We start from the raw sequence: 9129 nt of genomic DNA on the forward strand, positions 1-9129 counted from the left end.
TGTTCCCAAGCACAGCTCTTCCGCGCATGCGGATTAGTCCCTCTGATTAGCTGTCAGCTTGGAAGGAGAGAGGCAGGCCTGGGGGATGGGTGCAGCAGGTACATTTTGAAGGTGGGGTGGGCATAGCAGGGAAGGGAAAATCCAGGAGGAGGCCTCTGTGGGGGTTGCTTGGTAACCAAGGCACTAAGGTACAGTCTGAGGACATTGAGCAGCTATAAGGGGGGTGCAGGCAAGTGGGGGTAGACCACGAACTGCAAGGGCTGTGTCTGACAACACCACAGCTCTGCAGTGCTAAGGTATAGAGTTGCTGAGGTTATCCCAGTAGCCTGTGCTACTAACATGCCCGGCAGAACAGACTCTGTCAGTACCCCCCAGGCCCTGCCAGGCGCTGAGGAATCAGCCCCATTGACAGAGACAGACCCTCTCAAAGCTATAGATAATACAGCTGCTTGGAGCTGGAAGGAAACCCCTAAGACAGCTGTTGTCTGAGGTTCCCTGTAGGAACCTCAAGGATTGGCGATGAGGGGCAAAAACTCCTTTCGTCCCCACCTTCCAGCTTTCCAAGCTCCAAACTGCCACCCCTCCCTGATTTCCCAGGGCAATTAAGATGCACAAAGGGTGCTTGGGACGTAGTTGAGCCGTTTCAAAGCCAGTGTCTTCACCACAGGCCAGCCTCCTTCCTTGGCTGGGGACTTGGGAAGTCTTTTCTGCATTTGGGAAATCAATCACACTTTGTTTCTCTCCTTTCGGGTTTGGGAGGCTCTGGTCTGTTGGTGTTTGGGTGTTATTGTTCTCCACCCATGCCCCCTCTCATTGCAGATAGAACTCACCTCCCTAACTAGGCTTTGCCTCACAGCTCAGACAGATCAGAGGGCCTGCTGTCCTTAAAGATCCCCACTCACTCCCTAGCTCCTCCAGCACCTGCTCTTGGTTACATCATGATTCTCTTCCTGATGCTTGCTGCTGTCTGAAGACTGAGCAGCTTTTCAGATTCCTCCATTCAACAAGTATTTATTGAGTGCCTACTATGTGCCAGGCATTATTCTGGTCAATAAGGACATAACAATGACCCAAAGAAAGATCCCTGCTCTGGACTGCTTTAGTCAACTGTTTGTAGAAATGGCATCCAGGCCTACCCTTTGCACACATGCATATTCCTTGTGGGGAGAGTGAGGGGCCAGGGGCCCCACCATGCTGGGGTGGGTGGGGATTGTGCAGAGTGTGCTACAAAGTGATAGCAAGATAAAGGAGAGCAAAGCAAAATGCTATAAATAAAGAGAGGCTGGAGGGAGGGCCGCTTCGGCAAGGTAGACCAAATAAGGCCTGAAGTGAAAGGAAGGTGATCTGTCCCCCGTCTTCCCCTCCCCGCATTGTGCCGGCTTTGTCTGCACTCTGTCACCACCCTGATCAAGTGTCAAGCCAAAACAGGGGCCATTTGCTGTGAACATGCCAGCGGTAGTTCAGAGGAAAAGTTGCTAAAATTACTCCCAGTAATTGTGAGGGAGGGAGACACCAGGGCGAATTAGAAGTGATGTCAGCATGGAGAGAGGGGAATCAGAAAAAAGCTCCGGTACCCAAAGGGAAGGAAGAAACAGGGCAGGGAGAGGCAGGGCACTTGGTGCAGGGGAGAAATGAGGTACTCGTTGTTTGTGCACAGGGCAGAGGGGAGCCACCCAGGAGTGGAGGCTGACTCTCCCATCCGCCTGCCCCCAGAATCCCTGACCTTGGGGGGACCCTGCCCTGGCTCCACACGAGCCTAGGATTAGGGAGCTGAGCTTTCTGCCTGTCTCAGATTTCCCTTTACAAACAGCTGCTCCTTCTTGTCATTCTTTTGTCTTCCTGCTGGCTTCAAAATCTTTTGTACTTGTGCACCCCCTCTCATTCCCTACTCTAGGTCTCTGCTTTCTGATGGATGTGAACAACGAGAGAGATGGAGGGCCGGGGACAGGCTTGGGGCTGGCCTAGTTCAGTTTGGGTAGTTAGGGCAGGTTGATCTTGCCTTCAGGGAGTGTTTGGAGGGACACAACTCACCAAAAGGGAGACTTTGTGGGGAGTGGCCGGTCTGGAGGGCCAGAGGCCTCAGAAGCATACAGGATGAGCAGCCTGGTCAGCTTTGGAGTCAGTCACAAAAATCCACTTTGAAACCCAGTGATTCCATTTTCTAGCTGTGTGGTCTACGTCAGTCATATAATTGCTTTGAGCCAGTTTTGTCATCTATAACATGGGGATAGCCACATTTTGTTTCCAGGGCTACTCAGGCCATTAGAGATTGCACAAGCAGAGTCTATACACAGCAGACACACTGTGGGCCCTCACTGAATGGCAGCTCTTAGGTTAGGAACACAAAATTGAGGAAGCCAGGCTGCAGACAGGAGGGCCGGTTGCCCTGCCATAGGTTCTTTGTCTCCACACCTCCTTCAGCCCCACTAAGTCCACTTGGTTCAAAGGATGGTCTGGACCAGAGTAGATCACAATCCTGCAGTCTTGTGGTCGGCTCTACCCAGACTGTGACTGCCCTTGGGAATGTCATGCCAGGAGGCCAAGGTTCTCAGACTGTCCTAGACTCAGTCTAGGCCCACAGTCCAGCCCTGAGCTGGGATAGGCATCGCTGCTTGATTGCTGCCCACTGAGCTTCCCTCATGACAATCCAGTGTGTCCTGAGGTCCACCAGGAGTTGACCCAGGCCAAGTGGTGACATTGGTCAGGCCACCAGATAGGAGCAGGCTGGGCGTTGGTGGCTCACACCTGTAATCACAGCACTTTGAGAGGCTGAGGCAGGCAGATCACTTGAGGTCAGGAGTTCGAGACTAGCCTGACCAACATAGTGAAACCCCGTCTCTACAAAAAATACAAAAATTAGCCGGGCACGGTGGTGCACTCCTGTAGTCCCAGCTACTCAGGAGGCATGAGAATCGCTGAAGCATGAGAATCACTTGAATCTGGGAATCGGAGGTTGAAGTGAGCTGAGATCGCACCACTGCACTCCAGTCTGGACAGAGTGAGACTCTGTCCCAAAATAAAATAAAATAAAATAAAATAAAATAAGCTTTCAAGATGGGGACATGACATTGGAGGTTGGTGAGGGGAGGGCTTTAAGAAGCACTGAGTATCAGGATATGTTCTGGGCAATGAGAATCACAGAGTGACCAAAGGCATGGAAGGGGAATGGTGTGGTGAGTTCATAAGGACTCGGAGGACACATGCCTGATGAGGCTATGCGTATGGGGGATCTGGAGACATAGGTGGAAGGAAAGAAAGGTAGGGCCCCATTGTCGGAGAGGGGAAAGGGCTATATACATATTGAGTGACCACCTGTGCCAGGTGCACAGTGTTTTATACACCATGATCTCATGCATGTTCACAATTGTGTGTCACTTAAATTGTGTTTTATGGAGGAGCAATGGGGTTCAGAGAGGCTAAGATGTTTGCTCAAGGTAAGTAGCAAATGTGGCACTGGGATTCAGACCCAGGTCTGTCTTGCTCAAAGGGCTTTCTATGGATTCTGCCCTGTTTCCCAGGACAGCAAAATGGATAATACCTGGAAGCAATGAGGAATGACTAAAGGTCTAAACCATGGCAGTCATTGTGATGTCTTGAAACCAGAGTTTGATGGGCCTAGCAGGGGTATTATTGGGTGCTTTGCGGAAGAGAGGCTGGAGGCAGGGAGACCCGAGAGGAGGATACAGTAGCCATTGACGTTGGCAGGAAAGCGAGACCAGCAGCATGAAGTGGAAAGGCAAGGCTGGAAGGCCATTCTAAAGAAGGAATAAAATGCCTTGCTGACAGCCTGGATGCAAGAAATGAGGAAGGGAGAGGCATGACTGCACGATGTCAGCAAGGATGGGAATAATGGCAAAAGGGACACGTAGGAGGAAGGACAGTGTTCCGTTTGGGGGAAATGGAGGTAAGAGTGGGGCAACCAATGGAAGATGTTTTGCTTTCCTGAAGGAAGCTGGAGCTATGAGACCAGTGGGCAGAACTGGAAAAAGAGGGCTGACTACCTCAGGGGATGTGAAAGAAGCCATGAGGTTGGAGAGAAGAGGAAAGGCCTGGGAGATACCCACAGTACAGCGATGGGAGAAGGAAGAGAAGCCCGCAGAGAAGAGAAGGAGATTCAAAGACAGCCAAGGAGAGTGAGAAATGGGCAGTTTCCTAGAAGCCAAAAGAAGCATTTCAAGAAGAGCAGGTGGCCAGCAGTGTCAGATGCCAAAGAAAGCCTGTGTATCAGGAAGACAGAGAAAAGAACTTGGATTATCTTGGAGCAAGCAGCTAGTGTAGTGTCACAGGCAAAGCCAGGCCACAGGGAGTTAATGAGGAAAAAGATGAGTGGACAGGAAGTGGAGGCAGTGGGTGTACACCATGCATTTGAGGAGTTTGGCAGTGAAATGAATGAGATTAGACAACAACTCAAGGGAAGAGGGCCAAGTAGCACGGTTTGTTTTGTTTTTAAGGTAGGGCATTCCAGAATATGTGAAGAGGGGGTAATAAAAGATGCCCTTGTTTTGTTCACCATTTTCTTTTGCACTTTCTGGTTGTTTTCTTATTCTCATCTCCCTTTTTCGAAGGCTGGGGGGTGCTTTGAGAATGCCTAGAGAGTTTGGGTGCCCACCACCAGAAAGTGGGCTTGCAAACATGAGGCTCAGCTGGCTCCCTCCTCATCTTCAGATATGCACGTAGGGAGCTCAAGGCAGAGCTCGATGCAGCCCTGGCTGTCATCATTGGGCCCACTCACTGGCTGGAGAAGGGTCTCAGCCTCCTGAGTTCCATCATATAAAGATTAAAGTAGGGCTGGAGGGCAGGGAGTAGCCCTAGCGAATGATCTGGAAACATACGTAGTGCTCAGTAATTCAATGTCTTCTGCTTGTTTTTGCTTCAGTATTTTTACTTTACCTAGAAAGACAATGTCCCTGGTGTGAAGGTACAGGTGCCTTTACTGGGCCCAACCTACAACTCAGCCCCAAGAGAGCTTCCTAGTCTCTTAGGGCAGGGCTTTTGCTGGTGCTCCAGGAGAATGGTGGAATGCTGACCCTTCTGGGATGTTCTGTGCTGTAGCAGGCATTTGAGACTGCAGCAGCACTTGCTGGGTGTGCAAGCCCAGCAGAACCTTAATTCCACTTTAGTGCAGAACCTTAATTCCAGTCCTTTGCTATACATGCCCCAAAGTTCTCCACAAAAGTTAGAAACTGAGTAAGTAGGCAACAGATACACATATTATGCAGGTTCTTCCGGCCATGGGAGAAGGTGGTAAGTGACCTCCCTGGGTCTGAGAGTCACAAAGTCAGATTTGGAACAGAGGGGCCTGGGGAGCTGGCTGGTGCTTTTCTCAAGGGAAACTTTTCCAGGGCAGCTAGCAGTCCCAGTGCCAGACTGCCTCTTGGGTCCATGAATCAGATTGGAGGCTGAGAGCTGGTCAGGCTCCTGGATATCTGAAGGGACCAGTGCAGAGGTTTAGCTTCCCTACCCGTAGCAAGGAAAGAAGGGCCTTTATCAAAGATCTGGGAGTTTACTAGATTAAAACAGCTGAACCATTCTAAGCAGGAAGAGTGGGAAGAAAGCAAGATGGGACAGTAGTTGGTTTGCTGGGAGTGAGGAAAAGTCAGGAAAGGGGTCCATGGAGAGGCTGGGAGAGGGGCAGAGGAGGAGATATGCAGAGATATTGCATAGTAGCGGGGCTGGGGGAGCTGAGGTCCGGCTGTGGGAACAAAGACAGTGGAGTGACTAGGCTAAGACTGCAGAAAAGGTGCAGAGCTGTGTATCTGTGCATGGTGGAGGAGATGACCTTGCCCAAGGGCAGAGCCTTGTGGCTCTGAGAAGCCAGGGCAGGGGGCACAGGCTCCAGCCTGGTCTCCCCGTGCCTGGGCCCCTTGTCTCTGAGATTACAGCCTTGGCTGCCAAGAGCAGCTCCATGGGGGTGGTGTGAAACAAAGCGAACGGCCCTTTTGTGATTCTGGGTTCCTAAGAATAGCTTGGCTGTGTGTTGGGAGGTGTCTGTAGCCTGCCTGTCCTGGGTCTTGTTCTCAGAGGTGTTCGAATGCCTGGTGTTGGCAGGGCTCATTGCTAGTTGCTGGGGAAGTGGAGGCTGTCAGCCCACCTCAGCCTCTGTTACCTGTGCTTGTCCAGCTCAGCTTTGGGAGAAGGCTCAAGGCCCAGGGACAGTGGAGGGGCAGACACGGAGTGGCCCCAAGGGGTTAAGGGAGAGAAGACAAAGGCCACAAGCCTGGAAAACAAATTTGATGCCTGAAAATGAAGACAGGGAGGGTTCTGGGAAGGTAGGGGTTGAGGGACAGCAGCCAGAAGAGGTCAGAGCAGGGATGGACACATGGGAAGGACTTGTGGGACGTGGAGGAGAAGCAGAGAGAATAGGTGCACACAGAGGCCAGAATGTGGAAAGCAAAGGGATGAGGAATGGACCAGGGGAGGGGGAGCAGGATGGACGGGTTGACAGAGAAGAGCAGATGGAAGGAGAGAAGAGAACGAAGCGGGAAAGGCAGTGGGCGCTTCCACAGAGATTCAGGGGTGGAGGGGGGTGGCATGACTCTTGGAAGAGCTTGGAAGCAAGGCTCTCAAACTCCATTCCTGTGAGATAACAATGCAGTCAAATCCCTCCCTAATCTCCCCTCCTATTATTAGCCCAGCGTCCTCTCAGAGAATAGGCCACAGGTCCCTGGGCTCTGTCCTTTCCCCCATGCCCTTGGCTGGAATTAGACAGACGTGCCTGCATGGTCATCTGCTAACCACGGTGTCCGGGCTTCTAGGCAATGTCATTGGACAAGAGGATAGAGAGGTAGTGGGAAGGGGATGGAAGGTCACCGGACACCCTCCGTGGACGAGGCAGCAGCTAGACACAGAGAGGGGTGAAGGGGTGCACCAGAGGTCTTTGTGCTCAAAGAGTTTTCAGATCAATAGAATAAATACACAAGCAACATGATCACAAGTACAAAATAACATGGTTAACACGTGCAAAATAACTGGAAAGTCAAACACATAGCCATGGGGATGCAAAAGAGCTGTCATGAAAGGGCAGAGCAGAGACGGGAGGGTTTCTGGGGAAGGTGAGCTTGGAGGTGGGTCTTGAGAGGATGGATCTCGAGGAACCACGTCCACAGCTGCTGGCCAATGCTGTGGGCATTCTGGAGGAAAGAAGGGAATCAAGGAGACAGTGGCTTTTATGTCTACTTTTCTGGCCCAGCCTCTAGGGGCAAGGTTGTTAAAAGCTTAATAGCAGACTCCTGGGTTTTTAAGCACACTGGTATTTGTCGCTATTTACTTAAAACTGCTGTTTCTTGTCCAGCGTGTTCCTTTTACATTTTCCCCTTAGCCTCCCTCTTGCCTCTAGTATCCCTAAATACTGTCTATCATTTTGATACTTAAAATGGCCAAAAGTTATCATACATATTTTTATTTTGAGCTCTTTTGACTCTGACAAATCGAAATAAAATAAATACATGATGAATAATGTACCAAAGAAAGTGAGCAGCTGCTGTTCTGTGTTCCTATGAGGGCTCCAATTGCTCTTGCAGGATGAGGGACATAGATGAGATTCTCTGGATCATATTCAGGGAGAGGGTGGAGGAGGGTGGAGGTAGCTTGCTTTCTCTCTCTCTTTTTCTTTCTGTTCCTTCTCTCTCTCAACTTGCTTTTTTCTTCCTCTCTCCTTCTTTCCTTCCTTTCTTTCCTTTCTCCCAAATTATAAAAGTAATGCTCATTACTTTAAAAATTCAAACAATAAATCTTCTATAAGGCAAAACAAGTGAAGTCCCTTCCGCTGTTCACAATCCCATCCACAAAGGTTAATAGTCAGAGTGTATCCTGTGCTTGTCCATTTGGAACCTTTTATGTATATGCATAAAATACAAGTTGGGATTTTTTTTTTTTTTTTGACAGAGTCTCACTCTGTCACTCAGCCTGGAATGCAGTGGTGTGATCTCTGCTCACTGCAACTTCTGCCTCCCAGGTTCAAGCAATTCTTGTGTCTCAGCCTCCCCAGTAGCTGGGATTACAGGTGCACACCACCACACCCAACTAATTTTTTAGTAGAGATGGGGTTTCACCATGTTGCCCAGGCTGGTCTCGAATTCCTGAGCTCAGGTGGTCCACCTGCCTCGGCCTCCCAAAGTGCTGGCATTACAGGCATGAGCCACCACACCCGTGGATTTAAAAAAAAAATAGAGACAGAGTCTTTCTATGTTGCCCAGGCCGATTTTGAACTCCTGGACTCAAACAATCCTCCTGCCTCGGCCTCCCAAAGTGCTGGAATTATTGGGATGAGCCATTATGCCCGGCCACATGGGAATTTTTTTCAACTGGGATATAAAAAAACGAAACATGTATATTCAACCAGGGAACGCTGACTTAAAAAAAATGTATGTAGTTTTTGGAAGCTTCTCAAGTCATTAATCATTCCAGGATCCCTCTTCAAGTGACACATGTGGACAGTTACCAGAGTCTTCAGAGGCTATATGGTAATCAGCACTCAAAAGTGAATCAAAGTGAATTTTGAGAAATGAATGAAAGAGGCCAAGGAAGGATAAGAAAGAGGATGCCAACCCCTTTTAACTTCAGCCCTTCTTTGTCCCTGGACATCCTCCTGTCAGGAGAGGTCACTTGGACAACATCTGTCTGGGGTCAGAAGTGACAGTAGGTGCATGGTAGACTCTCGGGTCATGGGAGATTATCCTCATGGCAGAGTCACCTGTCTCTGCTTGTGAAAAAGACTTTTTTTTTTTTCACAATGGCAGCATTGGCATAATGATGCCTAGTAATTACTTTTGCAAGGCTGGTTCTGAAATGCCACATTTTTCATGCTCAGAAAAAGGTGGTCATTTTATCTGGTCGTTTTTCTGTTTTGAACTCTGGAACTCATCCTGAATGTCACATTTGTACCTGTCCTTTGTGTGGAAGCTCTAAAGTGGCCTTTAGCCAAAAGTCAATCAAAAGTTTTGAGCAAGATCCTAATATAGTTGATGACTGATGCAGCCCTTGAGCTGACAGCTGGTGTAGCATGGATGGCTGGATTCCTGATGTGAAAGTATGAGACCAGAAGCATCTGAAACGCCCAACTCTCTACTCTCATTGGGCTCTGTGCTGCTCCCCCTCCTCCCCACTGCAGGCCCCACATGAAGCCAATAC

Source organism: Pan troglodytes, chromosome 15 (assembly GCF_028858775.2).
Source record: "Pan troglodytes isolate AG18354 chromosome 15, NHGRI_mPanTro3-v2.0_pri, whole genome shotgun sequence".
In the NCBI taxonomy this organism is placed as follows: Eukaryota; Metazoa; Chordata; class Mammalia; order Primates; family Hominidae; genus Pan; species Pan troglodytes.